At 44.9% G+C, this 19,147-nt stretch overlaps 1 pseudogene across 1 annotated transcript; it reads left to right on the forward strand.

Annotated features, from left to right (window-relative positions):
• Window positions 1–2,199: 2,199 nt before the first annotated feature.
• LOC144155103 (uncharacterized) lies at window positions 2,200–18,944 on the forward strand (annotated as a pseudogene). The gene is made up of 6 exons (XR_013319504.1): window positions 2,200–4,057; window positions 4,113–4,325; window positions 5,083–5,249; window positions 6,967–7,164; window positions 11,582–11,703; window positions 16,560–18,944. The product of XR_013319504.1 is annotated as an uncharacterized LOC144155103 (transcript).
• Window positions 18,945–19,147: the final 203 nt, after the last annotated feature.

Here is a 19,147-nt window from a genome sequence, read left to right on the forward strand (position 1 = left end):
CCCGCAAACGCCGCGGAGAAGCGGCGGCAGGCGGCGCAGCGATCGCGAATCTCGAGGCGTATAGTTCTAAATAATGCAGGCTGAGTAAAAAAAATTCAGTGCTTGTGCTGTTTGCATGGGAGGAGTGCAGAAATATGGCTGCTGTGACTGTTATTGTTCTTAACCATTTTGTTGACTGAAGAGTGTCGTAGCTAAAGGGGGCCATGTCGGGGACGTAAAGTTTGTCATTATGTGCATGAGTTTGGTGTTGTACAAATGTAGTTAAATGACAGGAAGCTGACGTGCTTATAAGTGATGGGATAAAAACCTTTGCTCTGGAAAACCAATGAGCATATACACTGGACTGGGCTGAAAGCAGCATTCCATGCGAGGCATTCTAGTTCTTTAACTTCTTGGAAAAATGGCAACGGCTTTATTTTGCTTGCGTTCCTAAAAGAAATCAAGCCATCTTTCTTGTACAAAATTTTTTTAAAGCATCGGGCATTAGAGGAACCAAGGCCTGATCTTCAATGTGCTTGAATAAACAGTGAAAAAAAATGCATGTGAGGAATGTGTATGCCTTGCGTAAGTTCAAATACCAGTAGGTCTATTATTAGAGCATAGTTCATATTGGAACATTTACACTGAAGCTCTACTTGAAGAACTTGTGTAAGAACTTTCATAAGAACAAAACATATTTGTATTAGCTACTAAAAGTTCAATAAAGCCCATACCAGGTAGACTTACAGACTTCCTGTATACATCACAGGTATATAAATAAATAAATAAACAAACATATTTAAACAATAAGTAAATAAGCACTGCCACGACGTCTGCTTCACAGTAAACTGCGGGCAGCGATCATGCGGGGAGTATAATAACTGAACATTGAGGTAGACTTATAGTGTCCTAGAGATTTTTAGAACACTGTGACAGATGGAAAGAGTAGGGAAGCAGGCAGTGAGCCTGCCAAAGAAGAGATGGCGCCAGTGGAACAAAAGGCGATTTTGTATGCCGGCGAGCTGGCGGCAATTTTCTACCTCGTTGCACGCAAGTTTTAATGAATGCTGAAATATCTGAACTTGTCACTTGAACTGAAAACCAAAATGATTTTTTTTTTTTTTCGGTTTAGCTCGTTAAGGAAATAATAAATAACGCTTCGGTTACGTTACAGTTTGGGATTTTTTTTTTTTTTCCCGGTTACGGTTTTTGTTCTGTTCCGATACCCTGTTGGTAACTGATGTGTCTTTTTGCTTATTCCCCCTACTAGTATGAACTCTGATGGGGCAAGGGCAGAAGGGGACATTATGGAAGGAACGAACGTGTCAAAGCGAGAGTAATTTTGCCCTTCATGCACTGGCACTGTCGAGTCATGTGTCAGTCTTGATTCACAAGTTTAGTTTGTTCAGATTAGCGGTTTAAATTCGTGAAACCTTATTGGAAGTTTTCGGCCTTGCATTTCTGAAGTTGGTGCAGGTATCAACATGGCTAGACTGCCTAGAATGACAGCTTATCGCCGCGTTCGTCGAGCAGTCCAGGATGACTTGTACGCAATACTATTAGCTGGGAAAGAAAGTTCTTGCTTCGTAGGTTCCCTTTCCGGTACAGATATCGAAGTAATGCCAGCAACCGAGTTGTTTCTGCTGCCATCTTATGCACTTTGTTGGAGTTCTCTTGCAACTTTGAGTGAAATTCTCAAGGTTGCCAAGGGCATTAAGGATGTTGATGTAGCTTCCAGCAGCTCTTTTGAAGATGTGCCTTGTTGGCCCAACCTTGCAATGGTGCATAGCAGCACGCCGCCAGGGATGAAATGGTGCTTCAAAAGCAGAAGCCTTACATTGTGGCTTTCAGAATGAATGAATCAATCAAACCTTTATTGATAACAATGGGTGCTGTTGTAAGGGCACCCACCCAATGTAGGGGATCCCCAGTCCGTGATCTCCTGGCTGTGGCTGGCTGCACGGGCCCTTTTCACCAGGTCAAGCTGGAACATAGGGCCCTTGCAAGTCAACTGCACCGTCCACTGTTGTATGGAGGGCTTGGGGATTGGTTGTAGATCTGGTGTTCTCTGGCACTACCACACCTGATGGTGCTGGGCAGTAGCTGCAGTTAGCTTGATAATCTGTTGTTTCACCGAACATTGCAGCTTTCAGCCAAAATCTGCACCAGTGGAGTGTGGAGAGATGTTCCTCATATTGTGGTCACACAACTTTTATGTCTATGGGACCAGGCCAGTTTTGTCACTTCATCTTAAGGGAGAGCATTGGGGCAGCATTGAGAAATGTGCCTGTCCCCGATCCAGTAATTCTGCATGTAAACATAGATGGCTTGCCTCTGTCTAAAAGCACGCGAGACCAATTCTGCCCAGTTTTTTGCAGAGCAGCTAACTGAGGGCAGCAAGCTAGTATTTCCAATTAGCGTTTACTATGGACAGCCTAAGGCTTTGGATCACAATGCTTTCTTGCAGCAATTTGTCTCGGGATTTGAAAGTCTCCTTGCAGCAAGGTATTGTTATTGGAAACAAAGTGATCCACGGACTTGCAGTAATAATCTCTGATGCACCTGCTAATTCCCATATTTTAGGCATCAAGGGTCAGAGTGGATACTTCAGCTCCCCCAGCTATACAACAGAAGAAGATTACAAGCATGGCCGTGTGTGCTTCCCTGAGATTGATGCTCCATGCGACAGATGCTAGCTTTCAAAGTGCAGCAGGAAGAGCACCACAAGACGGACGCTATTCCAAGAAAGCCACCCATTGCCCTAATTCAGCAGGTACTGTTAAACTACATGCATCTTGCTTGCTTAGGTGTAGTTTGTAAGCTTCTGCTGCTATGGATAAAAGGGGCAAAGCGCTACAGAATAACGAAAAAATCAAGAGACTGTGTCAGCAGCAAGCATTGAGATTTGGCGCTATGTACGTGCCATCGGAAATGTCCAAAAAGCCGAGAAGTTTGTCTGATATTGAGCGGTGGAAGGCTTCCGAGTTCTGTCTTCTTTTGCTTTATTCTGGTCGTGTTCTGCTGAAGTCAAGGATACCTAATCGTCTGGCAGACAATTTCATAGTTTTGCATGCTGCCATGAGCATGCTGTGCAGCCCATCTTCTTTAATTCAGCACTTGGAATATGCATAGAAGCTGTTAGTTCATTTCGTCAAAGTATTCACTGCCATATACGGCGAACATGCAGATTTGCTTAGTGCTTACCGCCTGGTTACATAGCACATGATGCCTGAGTTCATGGATCCTTGCATGGCTAGTGCCTTCCGTTTTGAAAACTACATGCCTAGGCTGAAGAAATATGCCCGAAAACCAGAAAAGCCACTTGCGCAGCTTTACATTAGGGTTATGGAAGAACAAGCCCTGTCTACACACTGCATGCTGCACGCTGCACCTAGTGCACGCTGCATACCAGAAGCTGGAAAACTGGCGATGAGGCATGAGAATGGGCCTCTGCCGTTTGGTTGGGTAGGCCCTCAGTGTAATGGTTGGAATTTTTCTGCTGATGTAAAAATCAGAGCAAACGAGGGAGAATGCACTTGCATGCTGAAAGACAACACTATCGTCAAAGTTGTAAACTGAGTGCTTATTGGAGCTACACAAGTTTGGAGGACCTTTACGTGTACCCCTGCCAGTCCTCACTCATCAACATTTTTCTAGTGTTGCAGCTTTCGAACCTCCACTTCTGGCCTCTCTCAGAGGTTGCAGCTAAATGTGTACGACTTCCCTTTGGTAAGGAATATGCTGTGTTGCCGATGCGGCACTTGCAGTAAGCTTTGTTTCATAACAAATTTCTTTCAAATGTCATTTGTCTCTTTAGTTGCATGTGTAAGCTGTTTGTGGGCACCATACTTTGCGCTGCTATATTTTCTTTTTTTAGGTGAGAAGTTTGCCATTGTGGCATTTTCGGAGGAGGAATACAGCTTGGCTGTTGTGCATAAGTCATAGCTCTGTGAAAGGCAGGTTAACACATTCTGGCCAAACATAAAAAATCCGGTGAAGCAGCGCTGATTGACAATGGAGGGGATGGCACTGTCGGCCGACTGAGCACAAGCCAGGTGCCTGGTGATGTGTTGGGCTGGTAAGATACATTTTGTATTTTTGGTGTGTTTTTATTGCAATGAAGTTCTCTGCAGATGTCTATGAAATGGCCTGGAGAAGCTGCAACATTTCCAGTATCGATCCGATATTAACAGTAACGAGGAGCTCGGATGGGAAAAGCAAAAAAAAAAATGGTATGCGCTCCCGTTTGACCTTGAAAGTAACGATGGCATGGACAGCACATGGGATGAGCCGGATTATGAACCGCCAACACCACCCTCGACACCTTCAATGGAGAAAGGAAAAAGGTACAAAACATATGCAATTGTTCTTGCTTTGCATAATAATGAATAATAAATAAGAACCTTTAACAAAAGCGGTTCTATATACGAAGCTTTAGGCAAATGTGACGGTCATGAGAAAAGTTTTATATATGCGATATACCTGTTGCTCTTGTAATCGATTGTCTTTCGGGGCATGGGAGATTTATTTTATGAGGTAACTTTTCTGTCGGTCTTACTGCTATGCGTCAACATTTATAGTAGAGGCCCCTGCTTAACATGTTCCCTGCAGTAGAGTACCATTCATGGGCAAAAGTATGATGGGCATGGCAGCGCTTAATGAAATGAATTACTGCTTGTGCCTACCATCACTGTGTTATGTTTTGAGGTGCTTTTTTTTATTATTTTTGCACTACACTGTTATTATTATTGGATATTGCAATATGACCGCTTGAAAGGCCACTGTTGGGTAATACCCAAGGAGGCACTGGGCAGTTGTTTGCATCAAAAGTATGCTCTGTAGTGAGTAGCATGAGAAGTGGCTCCATGTGCCAAACCCAAAGGCAGAAAATGGGGGAATAAAAACGACAAAATCAAATTTCTTCAAACTTAATACAATGCAAATGCACGCCTAGCTCACACCCTGAAACAGGCATTATGGTGGTGGACGTTTCAGCAATCTCCATTAGTTAGTTGCACCTCGCCAACTCTTATCCTCAATCGCACTCGGCTCATTATGTAGAGCAGGATGAAAGCTCCCCATTGAAATGATTTGGATTTCCAGATGGATACAAACTAACGCCTGTCCATGTGCCGTAATTAAAGAGGTGTCCCATACTGCTGCGGACAGAAGAAGATATTGCCACCCATGTTTCTGTCCACTAGCCCACCAGTATGAAGCAGGCATGATGCGTCCCACGGAGCAGGCCAACTTACACCGCCTAAGCCGTGGTGAGTCCCAGTTCGGATTTTATCGCAAGTATGTGAACAGTCATGTCCACTTTTTTTTGGTTTTAGGTGGATCTGCAGCCCTGCCACTGCATTTTCATTAGTGTCTATAGAACCCACCCACAAGGTGGTAGGCTTTCAGCAGTCACATACAATTGCTGTTGACTGATTCCTGCTTTTTTTCACCTCTTTTAATACTCCATACTTGCTCTTAAGTCTACTTTACTGTTTTGTAATACATGAGCCTTAATGCTGGTAATGCCAATCAATTGTTCTAAACATCACTGACATTCGATGCAGCCTGGTTTGAAAGTAGCTCACAGGGGGCACTTGGCAGACCGACTAGATGGAGACAGCAGCCGGGTGATTCTAGATGTGTTTATGGGTAGGGTATTTACGTGTGGCATCCACTAAAATAACTAAATATGTGAACCTTTAATTTCAGCTTAGTCAGTCCAGTGCACTTGCCACTGCCAGATATGAGGTCACATGCTGGCCCGCACTAAAACGGCAAGTATTCTGGATATATGTACTCTATAGCATCAATTTTGCTCGATAGCCTCAGGGAAGTGCAATACAGTTAAACCTGGATGTAACGAACCTCTACGTACCAAATTCCTGAATTTAACAAAGTTTTCAATTCCCCATTTCCAGCTCCATTGAACCCCATGTATTTGGGACCTCTATGTAACGAATGCGCTGCGATGGTTAACGTCGATGTAACGAATTCGCTACTCTGATGAGCCATTGTTTTTTGCACATTTTCAGAAAAATCGGCTGGAGGAAGTCACTAACTTAGTGAACTTCGCTCGCACCGCAAACTACCGTGTGTTTCCACCACGTGTGAGTGTGGTGTCGGTTAGGTGCTAGTCCTGCCTTTCGGCATGTAGTCTGTAGTCGCGCATCTCCACTGCCATCTGTGGTGTCGGGTCGTCGGTAATGAGTTCTGCTGCCAGAAAAGGAAAATTTTTCTCTTTTCAAGACAAGCTCGCAATTTTAACTGCCGTCTCCGCCGGCGGGAACGAAGAACGTTGCCACCCAGTACAGTATCCCAACTACCGCCCTCTCAACAATTTTGAGGGGGCAAAAAGCATCAAGTTCACAAAAAGGCGCCTTTTCAGCATAAGTTTGGTCCTTGAAACTCTTTAAGTTAGGCACCAAAAAGTGTCAAAGGGCGAAAGTGCTAGTAAGCTACACTTGTGAACACGGGGGTGTTATGAATGAGCCCGCCGCTGGGCTTTGTTTCAATACTCCTCGGCTGTGCGGCGAAGCCTCCACTACGTGCGCCTTTCAAGCAGGCCCCCTTTGTCAGTGACTCACGCTTGCAGCAAGCTCCGACAAGCCTGGGTCTCTGGCGCCTATCTATCGGCGCGATCAAACTGCGGTGGCGTGCCGACGCAACATGTAGAGACCTGCCCCAAGGATGCAGAAGCCCCGCGTCCGCAGCGGAGACCTCCTCTCTCCCCTCTCTCAGACTCAGCGTGCGCCGCTACTACCGACTGCTCACGAACTCTGGAAAGAGTGTTGTGTGTGTCTGTGCAGTTCGTATCGTGTGCACAATCTAGAGGGAACTCTTGTTTCGACCGTTAGCGCTTTGGTATAAATAAGAACCCTCCAAGCACTGTAGTTCATTCTTGTTTGAGCAGTGAATCAATGCTGTCACTCTGCTCGAGTCCTGTACTGTAACCTTGCCCGTTGGGGCATTGTTCTTTGGCTTCAGCCCATCTCTCGCTATGAAGTAAACAAGTTACGTTTTGCCTATGGCTTCTGGACTTCTTCATGGCTGCAACATTGGCTGGCCGTTCGCTTCAAACCACGCTACCAAACATATGTCGGAGGCGACGGAGCTCGGCTCGGGCCGGCCTTCCCGTACGCAACAATGGGCTGTCAGTGGCGGGATGACAACGTCGCAACAGGGGTAAGTGACCTTGCTTTTTTGGAGTGCCGAGCAGTGACTAAGTTCGTGGCTTTTTTGGAGTGCCGAGCAGTGACTAAGTTCGTGGGAAAGCAGCAGATGCAAATCACGCACTTTTTCACTGTGAAATAAATCATTTAACGGTGAGTTTACCATCACTTATGTATGGCATCTTGGTTTCGTTTCCGCTTCAATCACGTGAGCCTTAACTTGAAACCCGTATGTAGTGAAAACCTGCATGTAATGAAAAATTGGGAATTTTTGTCAACTTCATCATATCCAGGTTTACCTGTGCTACTTTAGTATGGGCTATCCAGGCCATCTGAGAGTATAGTGTACTCCCCATCAAATTTAGGTGAAGTTCCACTGGCTGCTTGTGTTAATGAAGAAGGATACCTATTTTTTGTTTTGGTTTTGATACCTTTGTTGCAACTGCTTTGTGTTTATGTGCTGTCACAGTGCCTCACTTCTGCATCCCATTTAACTTCCATTTAACACATGTAGTTTTCAATTTCCCTCACTTTTGAATCGGATACAACTTCAGCTTCACTGGGGCCACAGACAGACCCACAGCGGCTGGGTAAGGTGCGTATTTATGGGAGCCCTCTATTGCATTTTATTTTTTGCAATGTTTTTTTAAGCCAAACAAGTTGTGGCAAATGGATTTCGCCTGGCCATGGCCACATCAATAGGTTTCCTTGGATGAAAGTTAGAAATGTGCTGTTAACACGAAATTTTGTTTCAGCCTTCATGGAAACAGTACTTTCTGCATTAAACACGATCAAGCTGACGCAACAACCACATACACAAGTCCTGGTAGAGCTAGCACATAGTGCAGAGGCATCAAGTCCAGGGCTGCAAGGCCTACCTGATCTGCTGTTCCAAACATTGGCAGATTTAATAGACTGGGAAGCCCATCTAGAAAACGACAAGGATGTAGGGCTTCAGATGTTAACGACGTTATTTGCTCTCACTTGCAACTTTTTTGTCGTGAAAAGAACCAGGAAGACAAGAAACGTGAAAACTAGATGTTTAGGGGAGAGAAAAAGGGATCGCAATAATCCAGACTTGTTTGCACCCTTGCTTGATGACGTTCTAGTGCAGCCGAAAGAGTGGCAGTGATATGCATGCTGTTAAGAGCTTCAAACGAAAGAAAAGTGTAGAATCTTACCACTCTTTTTTTTATTAGAGGTAAGGCAGGTATTCACAAATTCTTGCCCAACAAAAACTTTCTAAGTATTCAAGCAACTGGAAACAACTCTTGTAGCACTGCGGCGGCATTAAATATTGCCATAGCACTACCTAGCTTTCTGATATAGTGTGTGGCAGTGGCGTAAATCATAGGGGGGTCAGGGAGGTCCTGACCCCCCTTGTGTTCGGGCTGGGGGGTACACCCCTTGCAAGTGTCCCCCCCTTGAGATTCATCTTTCATTTACCTTTGAAGACTGAAAACATGTCTGCGTAGTACGATGGGGGAGGAACGCCTCAACTGCATGGCTTTGGCACATGTTCATCAAGACATTATAGACCTCATAACGTTGCCAGGGTTGTTGAAAAACTTTGTCAGTGCGTGCAAAAACCGCGCTGTCGTTTTTGGACCCTCTAGAAGTGTCGAAAGCTAGGAAACATGTCATAGGTGATCAGTACTCATATTGTACAGAGTGTTTCTTATTTATCTTTTTTTAACGTCTGCAATATAGCACAGTGCAATTACGTGAGGTATGAAAGCATGCTCGTTTTTCTTATTTTAATTCAAATCACGATAGTAATTTGTATATAAATGAAAAAAACAAAATGGCCGCCTTGGCAAGATGTGTGTCCCCCCTTGTGATTTTTCTGGATTTACGCCACTGGTGTGTGGCCACACTGACCACTCATTTTCTTATCAGCGCTGAGCCGCCAGTCTAGCGTAGGTGGAATTCTAGCCTAGGGATCACCTTAGTAATAGAATTGCCGTATTTAAAATATTTTGGGTGTGCCTGTAAGAGCTTGTCCTAGTCTCAGCAGAATCAATTTCAGGCCCCCAGGTTTTATTTTGCAGCTTTACTGAGTCCAATACTTTTTTTTAATGCTTCTCATCTACCTTTTGATACCTACACATATTTTCAACTCCATAGCAGTTTATGAGGTGCAAAAAAGTGAACGCCACTTAATGTGTTATTACCATGTTGCACTAATATTTAGAATGTTCTGTGACCACCATGATCTGCTTGTTCATGGCGGCTGCATAACACTCACTCACGTGGCCTGGGAATAGGTTCTGCTCCTGGGTATATTACTAAGAGAAGTTCATACAGCCATCAACAAAGCAAGTGCTAACAGAGAAAATTAGTGTTATGCACAAATATTGCCATATATTCCCTTTGGTTCACATCAAGCAATTGCCATAGCTTGTTAAAAGTGCAGTTGGCTGTAGACCGAAGCGTAGAGTGCTAAATCCATTTGCAATAGGGAATTTTTTAGTGTGTGGGCTAATTTTGCTGTGGGATCAGTTTGTGTACTTGCACACATACAGATTGTGGACAGGTGGCATCAAATAAAATGCAGTCGGAGAAATATTAGCGAAATGCACAAATGCAGTGGTGTGATCACTGTGCCAATAGGCAAATCCTGCTACATTTTACGTAATCTGCACTGAACCTGTTCCAAACCTTGCGTGTTGTGATTCATAGAAATTAAACTAACCACCTGCGAGAGTGACAGACATGCATGTGTAGCACTTGCTTGTTCTGGGCATGAAGTGAAGGAAGCACTTTGGGTAAGCTAGCAGGAAAAGAAAAGTACAAGAATGGAGCAGAAAAAAAGGTAACAGCTACTAGTGGAGCCGCCTGCCTTGGTTGTCGTGTACTTTGTTCTTAACAACGAAAATGCAGCCAGATGGTGTTGTGCATTATGAAAATATGTTATCCCCTTGTACACTTCCTTTGTTGTTTTTGCCCACAAGATCCCATTATCACGCTGATCACCTTCGACGCAGTTGTGTTGACTTTTGAATGTTCAACACAACTGGTTATCCACGCCCACCCTTGCAAGGGTGGAAGGTAGATAACCTTGCATGTAGGGACCCCAGGATGTAGAGAACCTTTTAGCAGGGTGTTAAGTACTTTGCAATGTGCTGCAGAAATTTGAATACATTAAAACCCAGTTATAATTATGATTCAATGTGAGTTGTTCTATATATGGAGTAGTTTGATATAACCAAACCCACTTATGATGAACTTCGGCACCAAACTGGTCATGCGCGATGTTGTGAACAGTGAAGCGAAAACGCACTAATGAAGGAAAACTGTGCCACTCACCATGAGTAAATTACTCCAAGAGTAATTTATTGCACCGAAAAGTGAACTTGTTTCCAGTAGGCTGTAATTTTTGCCTGAACAATGCCCCCAGCTCCATCAATGACGATCGCATTTTCGAATGTTGACATAATTGCAATGTACTCCAGTCCCCTTCCCTGTATCTCCAAGTAGTATTGTTGCAGCGTATCGACAGAAGGAAAAGGGCTTTGTGTAACATTGGGAGGGGGCGGGTGATTTCTAGTGGCGGCTCCTCAGCAGCACCAGATGTATGTCGGCAACAATTCCCCAGTACAGTGCAGGGCACAGCCATGTCATCCTGAGTTGTCAAAAAATCCTGGAAAGCAAGATCTAATTAAAGCTGGCTGGAGGCACAGGTGCCTCACAGATGCAGTGAGGCTGCACGGACACTGTAGGAGAGCATACCCAGATCTGGTGGAGGAGCGCATTTGCAGCTGTTTGGTGACAAGGTGTGTGCACTCAAAGTTCGATACATCCAATGTCGAATTCGTTGTAAAAAATACAGGTTACATGCATAATTATGGAAGAACTGTGAGTAACTTTGAGTATTTGATATCGAGCATAGTTTGCTCTATCCGAGTTCGTCATATTCAGGTTTGACTGTACACTGCATCTTGCAGTTACTGATAGTGGGTGCCTTGTGGTGCGATTGGCTATGGTTGCCAATGTTTCTAGATATATCCAGTTATCAAATTCTGTCGTGGCATGAGACCCCTTTCAGTTGCCACGATGCGGCAACCAAGCACGACACAGCCAGCCCAATCTGCGCACTTGGCTTTCTGGCTTTCTTGCATGGCTTTGCTGTAGCGCAAAAGAGCAAACTTTGGCGCTTGCTAAGCGTTGAAGTGGGGCAAAAAAAAAAAAAATGCCATGCCGCAATGCCAATATTATCACTACAAACAACTCGTACATGAGAATGAAGAAAAGGAATTAACAAACGTGGAAAGCCAATGTTATCGGGGATTGCCACTGCCAAGGCAAAGGAGTATTTTTTCTAGGCATAGTTCACAGGTCCCCATTAGCCAACTGCATATTGAGAGAAGTATTCATGAACGACTGAAAGTTTGAATTTTATGTGTGACCGTTCATACCTACCCCTGCAGTGACCTCTACGACACCACTGGTGCCAAGGGAGGATTCGGAGCCTGGGTGGCAATGTCCTGTGACGCTGGGTATGCCGTGGACAGTTGCTGGTACCGAGCATGAAATACGGAGCAATTTTCCGGTATGTGATGGGATTCTTGTATTGTGATTTATTTTATATATTGCAATACTGTGTACTGATATTCAATACTTTAACGATTTCAAAATGTTTTATGTTTTAATGTTAAAAAACTTTATTGTTTTCATGTACATTGCAGTACAAAATTGAACTATTTAATGCTGTGAAAATGCATTGATATGCCCCTTGTTATTGCGTTTTCCTGGAGGTCATGTAAATGCTCCAATTTTCGTCACTGAATTTTTATAAAAATATGAATGTCTACTGTGTTTTAATATAACTAATAGTGGACAGGTTCATAGCCCGGATTTTTTTTTTAAGGGGGTATTCTATGGTTGCATATGCCTATTTGATGATTTACGAGTGCCTTTCAGGTTTCGCTTATGATATTGGCATTGATAATTATGGTTCTTTAATGCCAGGTGTCAATATAACGTGGAAAATAATTAGGATTCCGCGTGGTTCAAATCCATGCACATGATGCAGGTAGTAATTCACCATTAATAGTTGTGGACCTTGGCATAGTCGCATCAGGGTGGTTCCAGTTAAGGGGATGGAGGGTTTTCTGGTGGTCTTCAGAGGGCTTGTGGTCTGTGTCGCATTTTACCTCCAACATTGAGTTGTCATGCCTGACTAACATTGAAAAAATTATACTCTCATGCCCTCAAAAACTGTCGCAGGCAAAGAAGAGTTGGAAAAAGAATCTGCCAGAAAGACATTCTTTTCCTTGTCACCAGTACGAATATCCAATTTCGCATTCTAGATGCTAAATTGATGATAATTTTAAAATGAAAGTGCAATGGTGGATTCAGATGTCGGCATGAAATGTGGTAAGAAAAATGATGGTAACAGGCACACTGTACGACAGCGGCAACTTACACAAGGTAGTGAGCTTGTGAGAGCAGAGAGCCAAAAACTGGAGTGTCATCACACATATGTTTAACTTTTCAATTGATGCTAGTGCTGCCCCAATAAACTAAAGTATCATCTCCAACTTTGTCTGCAATAGAAGTTCAGACAATTACCTATGTATATTGTATTTATGGCGTCCTCACCTGAAGTTATCTAATTGTTGCGTTATTGGCGCTTCTTTCAAGAGCTGCTTAATGCATTTTCAGAAACAGTGGAGACTCGTCTGCATCTGTGATCATTGCAGCTTCTGTAGCTGCTTTGGCGGTTATGTTTATCAAACCCACTGTTACATTGAGGAAATAAAACTAAATGCAAATTATTTGGCTCAAGGATGTTAGTAAATTACTGTGACCTTATGCAAACATTACGAAGTCATTACTTGAATACTATAAGAGAATTCAGAGATATTCGAAACCGGCCAGCTTACGTGCATTGCAATGCGACTGCATTGTCACAAGACATATCAGTCATTACACAAGGACAAATCAGTTAAAGAAATGATTTACCATTCGAAGCCTCACTTGCATGTAGGTGCTTCGAGGACAAGCTTCCCCAAAAGTCAAAGGGGGCCTTCTGCCTGTAAGACGTGTATTGCCATTGTTGGGACCAAGGAGCTGAAGAGAACCATCGGGTCTTAATACTCTCACGACCACCATCTGCCTGTAGTAGGGCTGGTAATCATTGTGCCTTCAGGGTAAGGGTAGAATACGGAATAAGGCCGCAGTGAGGCCTTTTTGCCGACTCTCCATTCCCTAATTTCCTGGGTCAGGGATAAACACAGCAAAACAAATCTATCCAAATGCAGAAGTGAAAGTGGCTCTCTCTGCAACACCGCCCTCACAAGGGTGGTGTCCCAACGTGCTGTGCATGCACGTTAGGACCAAACCACACATGAGCAACACCCCCGTCAGCTCGACAGAAACAGTAAAGAGGGGATGGAGGGGGGACACAGGGAAAAGTGGCACCCGTTACTGTGCATTTCATTCACAAAGGTTCAATGCGTCTTGCCTGTGCCCGGCCCTCATTCAACTAAATCGCACATTTTGCCAGATACATAGATACACCACTTTCTGTGGTCACCTTGCAGGATCTTTATTTCTGCTGCCGCCGCTGTGCCGCACATGGTAAAGGCAAAGATTGTCAGTTTCCTTTTGGGCCTTTATCATAGCACTCTTCACCCATCAATGGCCAGCATCTCTTTTCTTCTGTTGCCAATTACTGCAGACAACCCCTTGCTTCCCCTGCCATAGCGTGAGGAATCTATTCCCTTTGCTGAGAAATCGCGCACGGTTTTTCTCTGTGGCTCTTCCGGTAAAGAGTACAATCGAGCCGGCCAATTATTCTCCACATGGCAGCATGTCACCACCCTACTGAGTGTCGGACGAGGCATGGTATTAGGCAGAGTGAAATTGGACAACACATGGGTACAGCGCGTGCCTTTGGTATCCTGTGCATTGAGCTAGTTAACCCGTAGAAAATTGTTGTTTCTGGGCTGCACCGCTTCGCAATCGTCCTGACTGCTGTCCTTTGTTCTTTGCAAGTGCCCAGGTGTTAAATAGACATTGAGATGCAAATCTTTATAATGGTGGTGCATTCAAAAGATAGCCACCTTTATTTATAGGTGACGTGCCAGGCATAATAGGGAGCAGTGTGCCAGCCAGAAAAATTACAGAGGAACACAAGGTAAAGAAGGGGGGGGGCTAAAGCTGGGTAGTCGGGTAGTCCCATGGCTATGGCACTGATAGTGGAATTGTTTTTAGTTTTGCCCAATTCTACCCTGTCTTTGTGCCCTTTGTGTATTGTCTGTTCCTCTGCTCAGTGTGAATACTTGCCCTCCCACTTTGCAAGACTGATGAGTTTACATCAGCAGGGGTTTCTAACCCCTGTAATAAACTTTCTTATGCAGCACAGTGGTACGAGTTCTAGAACTAAAATTGTAATACTTTAGTATAGGCTTTTTTCTAATTTTTTTTTTCAGGGCCAAACTCGCCAAAATGGAAAGGATGACATTGGGTTGTGTGAAATGTAATACCAAGTCCCTCAGGCAGGGAGCTTGTGATGCTGTATATAAGGGATCCCACTTATGACACCATGTCAGGTGCTGTGTCAATGTGTAAGACAAAATGGCATCCCTTATATCCCTCCGGCAGGGGGCAGGTTATGCTGTATGTAAGGGACACCATTTTGGAATAAAGGAAGTCTTGCACATTGACTCGGCACCTGACATGAAATGTAGAAAATTTTGTACTGTGTTCAACTAATGGAAAAGTCTGACATGGTACATTCAGTCATTGCTGCTTGTAGGGTGCCAGAAGAAACTGTAGACAGAGCACAAGCCTATGCTTAATGGTAACCTAATTGCAGCTTGTATTCCTGGCACTTGTGAAGCTTTCCCTGCCCTTCACGATTTCCAAAGGAAATTTTTTTTGGCTACTGTGAGTTGTCATTTTCTCACCTTTTCTTTACTCATCTCCCACTACTAGAAGTTGGCAAGTTATTTTCCACTTCTTTTGTTATTGTGGTGGTGGCCAATTTTTTATGCGTTGTTTCATTGCATTCTAAGGGTTTTGAGAATGTACAGTTTGCACTGACTTCACTGCATATTTGTGTTCATGACTGATACGGTGAAATATGGAAATCTCAAAGTGTGTACGTTAAAAATGAACAAAAATGCCCTCAAGACAAGTGTTCCCCCTTAAGATGTGGACATTTAATGTTGCAAGATGTGGCTGTGGGGGCTGTGAAGTTTTAGTAAGAATGCAACAGTTTCCGTGTTTCAGAGTGTTTACTGCCTTACTCACCGGCTAGCTGTGCTTGTGTCCGTGGTGTGGGCTTGAAGCTTTCGTCTCCAAATGGGCGTCTCCACTTGGGCTTCTCTCAAAGGGAAAGGGGGAAGGCACGTTGCTGTGCTTTATTTCTCCTCTTGGCATAGAATTGTAATTTGGTCACTTGTCTGTCATTGCGTGCCATTTTGTTCAATTCCCATCCCTGCCACAACATTTTAGGTAACCATGGTGTGACTGGGCCAGTTCTGGGCCGGCTGGTGGGCTAAAAAAATAACAAAAATATCTTTCTGATGACATTGAATGGCTAGTGTGCTAAGAGATAAAATGCATACATTGCCCGCCTCTGCCCCTAGCCAGTGCCAACACACCTGGGCCAGGGTTATAGGGGTATCGTTTGTAGACCCCAAAAACTGAAGCATACCGTAAAATAGCAAGCAAGTGCCCCCCTAGAAGTGCGGATAGTTCAGGAAATGCTGGGGAGGGGGCCCTTGTTAGGAACTGTCCCGTAATTTGAAATTGCGGCATGTAAATGTTAACCAACCTTACCCCCCTTCCTGAAACAGAAAAAAATATCGCAGTTCATTGGAGAGACACATTTTTAGTAAAGATGAAGAAGGCTGTGAAGCCCCTCTTGGCACAACCAGTGTTACCAAGTAATACGGTGTTCCCGTCAACTGCGTTGTTGGTCCTGTTAGCTAGAGAATTCATTCTTGCCATCATGTGGTCCATTTTTGAGATGTTGAACAAGGTGTACTCGGGACGTGTTCAGAGGGCGCTCACGGCAGAGCGAAAGGGTTTTGGTGCCTCTTTGAAATCTTCCATTGTCTTCTGGCTTTCATTACAAATACATGTCAGGAACCACCGTCGTCACAAAGTCACAAGCACATTTGGCTATATCAGTCAGAAGTGTTCTTGGGCAGTTTCGGTTTCACTGGTTTGGGCGATCAATGGGTGTTTGGGGTAGGGGGGGCGCTTGTTCGGTAGTGCACGAGAAGTCGAAATACTCGGATTAGGAGAGGAGGGCGCTTGCATGGGTGGGGGCACTTGATCGGTATTTTACGGTAGTGCCTCGAGCGCAGTAACGTTTTATAGCTACCTTCGGCAGGACCTTGGAGAATGTGCATTGTACCCCATCTATGTCCCCCTGTTCTTCTCCTGCAGTGGCATTCCCGTGGGTTCTGTTTATGGATATTGGGACATGGTGCATGGGCCCCGGTTCGAACTTCCGTCTGCTGCCAGCCCACTTGGAGGAGCTGCTAGCGTGTGCCCACCGCACGGCCTTGACTTTCGTGGCCCCCTGAGGAGGAGTGGAATGGGACGTGGGGAAAAAGGAGACCCTCTGGCTCTTCATCACCAACGCCGGCTTCCATGCCGTGCTCCCTGCCGAGAGGAGAGGCCAGCACTAGCTGTGATGAGGAGGGGGGTGAAGTGCTGCCAGACAGGGCAGATTTAGTGTGTGAACACAACTGCGAGGTGATGGCACGCACTTCAAGCTGCAATATGTGTGAGTTCATGATGTGAGATCATGCTTCCTCCTCTGTCACTCTACCCTGCTCTGAGGTGGGGGTCTCTACAGTAGAACCTCATTAGAGTGAGTTTTTGCAATAGAACCTCATTGCGATACACCTCGAGCTTCGCAATGGCTGCGCCACCTGCCGCCGCTTCTAAGCGGCATTTACGGGGTGAGCGCTGGGTGGCTGATAGGGGCTCATGCAATGTTTTGGTTCTCTTTTGCTTTTTTTGCCTTTCCACGCCCTAAACAACTTGTTTGGACACATCTGTAAGCACATAGTATGTTTAGGGCACTTCAAAAGACAGCTGCAACTTGGTAGAGTGCTCAAATGCCAAAAAAGCTACCGTATTTACTTGAATCTAATGCGCCCTCGATTGTAACACGCACCCGTTTTTCACTGTCAGAAGAAAAAAAATGCTATGTACTCGATTGTAATGCGCTCTAAACTTTGATTATTTAATACAAAAATACAACTTTTTCTCACTTGGAACAAGCAAGGTTTATTGCAAAGGTGGCACGAAATGAAATGTGCCTGTTATCGCCAGCAAGACAGTCACCACGATGACCCGAACCGGAGTAAATGCATCAAAGTGTTTGCTTTTCGCTGCCCGGTTGGGTGATAAAAAAAATGTGTTATCCTCCATGACGTTTAATGCACCAGGCAGCCATGCGATAAGCACTTTCAGGGAGTGAGCCCGCCAACCGCACAAACTACGAGAGCACGCCAGCCTCTCACCAGAATGCTCTGCATGTACTGAGCGGCATGCGCTCCTGTGTTTACTGTTGTAAAGCTTTCAATTGTACTCTGCCAGCGGGTCCTCTATTTGGGGATATCGTCCCCTCTTTGGTCCACTGAACCCTTTCCGTGTTGCCTTGCTTGTGAAAATTTTCTCTTTCTGCTTGCGCCAGACCCGCACGCAAGTCTCCTGAACACTGAACACACGTGACGCGGCCCAATCGCCATCGCTTTCCGCACACACGATTACTTTCTTCTTGAATGCAGCATTGCGATGAACCCGCCGTGTCTTCGCAATGGGAAATTCCATGGCAGAAAGAGCAGAGGGACGCAAAAAAATACTACGCAGACAACAAAGGCAAACATGCGCCAATTACGAAGTCCTGGCTACATGTTTAGTAGTCAAGCGGCCATCTTGAAACTTTGATGGCGATACGGCCATGCGGCGCCGCAGTTTTGAGTCGTACTCGATTGTAATGCGCATGCAATTTTGGGACCTATTTTTCCGGAAAAAAGGTGCGCATTAGATTCGAGTAAATATGGTATCTGGGGACGTGATTCTTAACGCTTCCTGACTGCTCTTATGGGCATCAGTGACAGCAGCAGCATGTCATCTCCGAACACCTCCAGATCCAAAGGGAATTTTTTTTGTCGCCTTGTCTAGACGTAATACTGGCACAGGGAGAGGTTCGGTTTTGTCTTGCAGCACGTACAACGAATGCTTCTTCATTTCGAATATATACGTCGTAGAAAAATCTGTCTCGGGGATGTACAACCGCTTGTGCCTTTTAAGGGAATATAAAAGTCTCTTCGATTTGGCCTGCACTTTCTGCACGAGTTCAGAATTAGTTCAGCCAGTTCAGCGCAGGCACCGCCACTGCGGCTGTGGAACCGGTCCTGCAGTTTTGTCGTCTGCTTCTGCACCTCCTCTCTGGGAAGTGCAGGGAAAGCCGTGAACTCATCCTGCACTCTGCACCATCGGTGAATCGAAGAGAAAAGCGCAAGTGCCACACGCTGCACTCAAATATCGAAGAGGCGAGTGCTGCACTACCTGAATGAGTACGGCGAGTGCAGCCAAATCGAAGACACCTTAAACCGTGTGAAAATGTTAATTAAGCATGCATAGTGCAAGGCTGTGCGTCGTTAAATATGTGCGCACTCATGTCTTATAGCGAGAACTAAGAAAAGTTAATGAAACCAAAGAATAATAAATGGTCTGTAAGTTGAGAAGAAACAATATAGCTCATAAGGGAATGAAAAGAAAACCAGTGCAGCTTTGGGAATGCCAAAAACGTCTGTCTAAACTTGATCTAGGTTGGTTCACCAGACCCAACTAGATGCGAAATGCACTGCTGTTTCGCAGGGCACGGGGGTGGGGGGCAGGACAGGAGCGGTTGAGAGGTCAATGGAAGAGGCCTTTGTCCTGCATTGGACCTGCAGTAGGCTGCTGCTGCTGCTGCTGATGTGAGGGGGGGACGCTTAACTATCGTGGCCGAATGC

The sequence above is a fragment of the Haemaphysalis longicornis genome, unplaced genomic scaffold (assembly GCF_048455015.1).
Source record: "Haemaphysalis longicornis isolate Haplotype H1 unplaced genomic scaffold, Haemaphysalis longicornis Haplotype H1 scaffold_1, whole genome shotgun sequence".
Taxonomy (NCBI): domain Eukaryota; kingdom Metazoa; phylum Arthropoda; class Arachnida; order Ixodida; family Ixodidae; genus Haemaphysalis; species Haemaphysalis longicornis.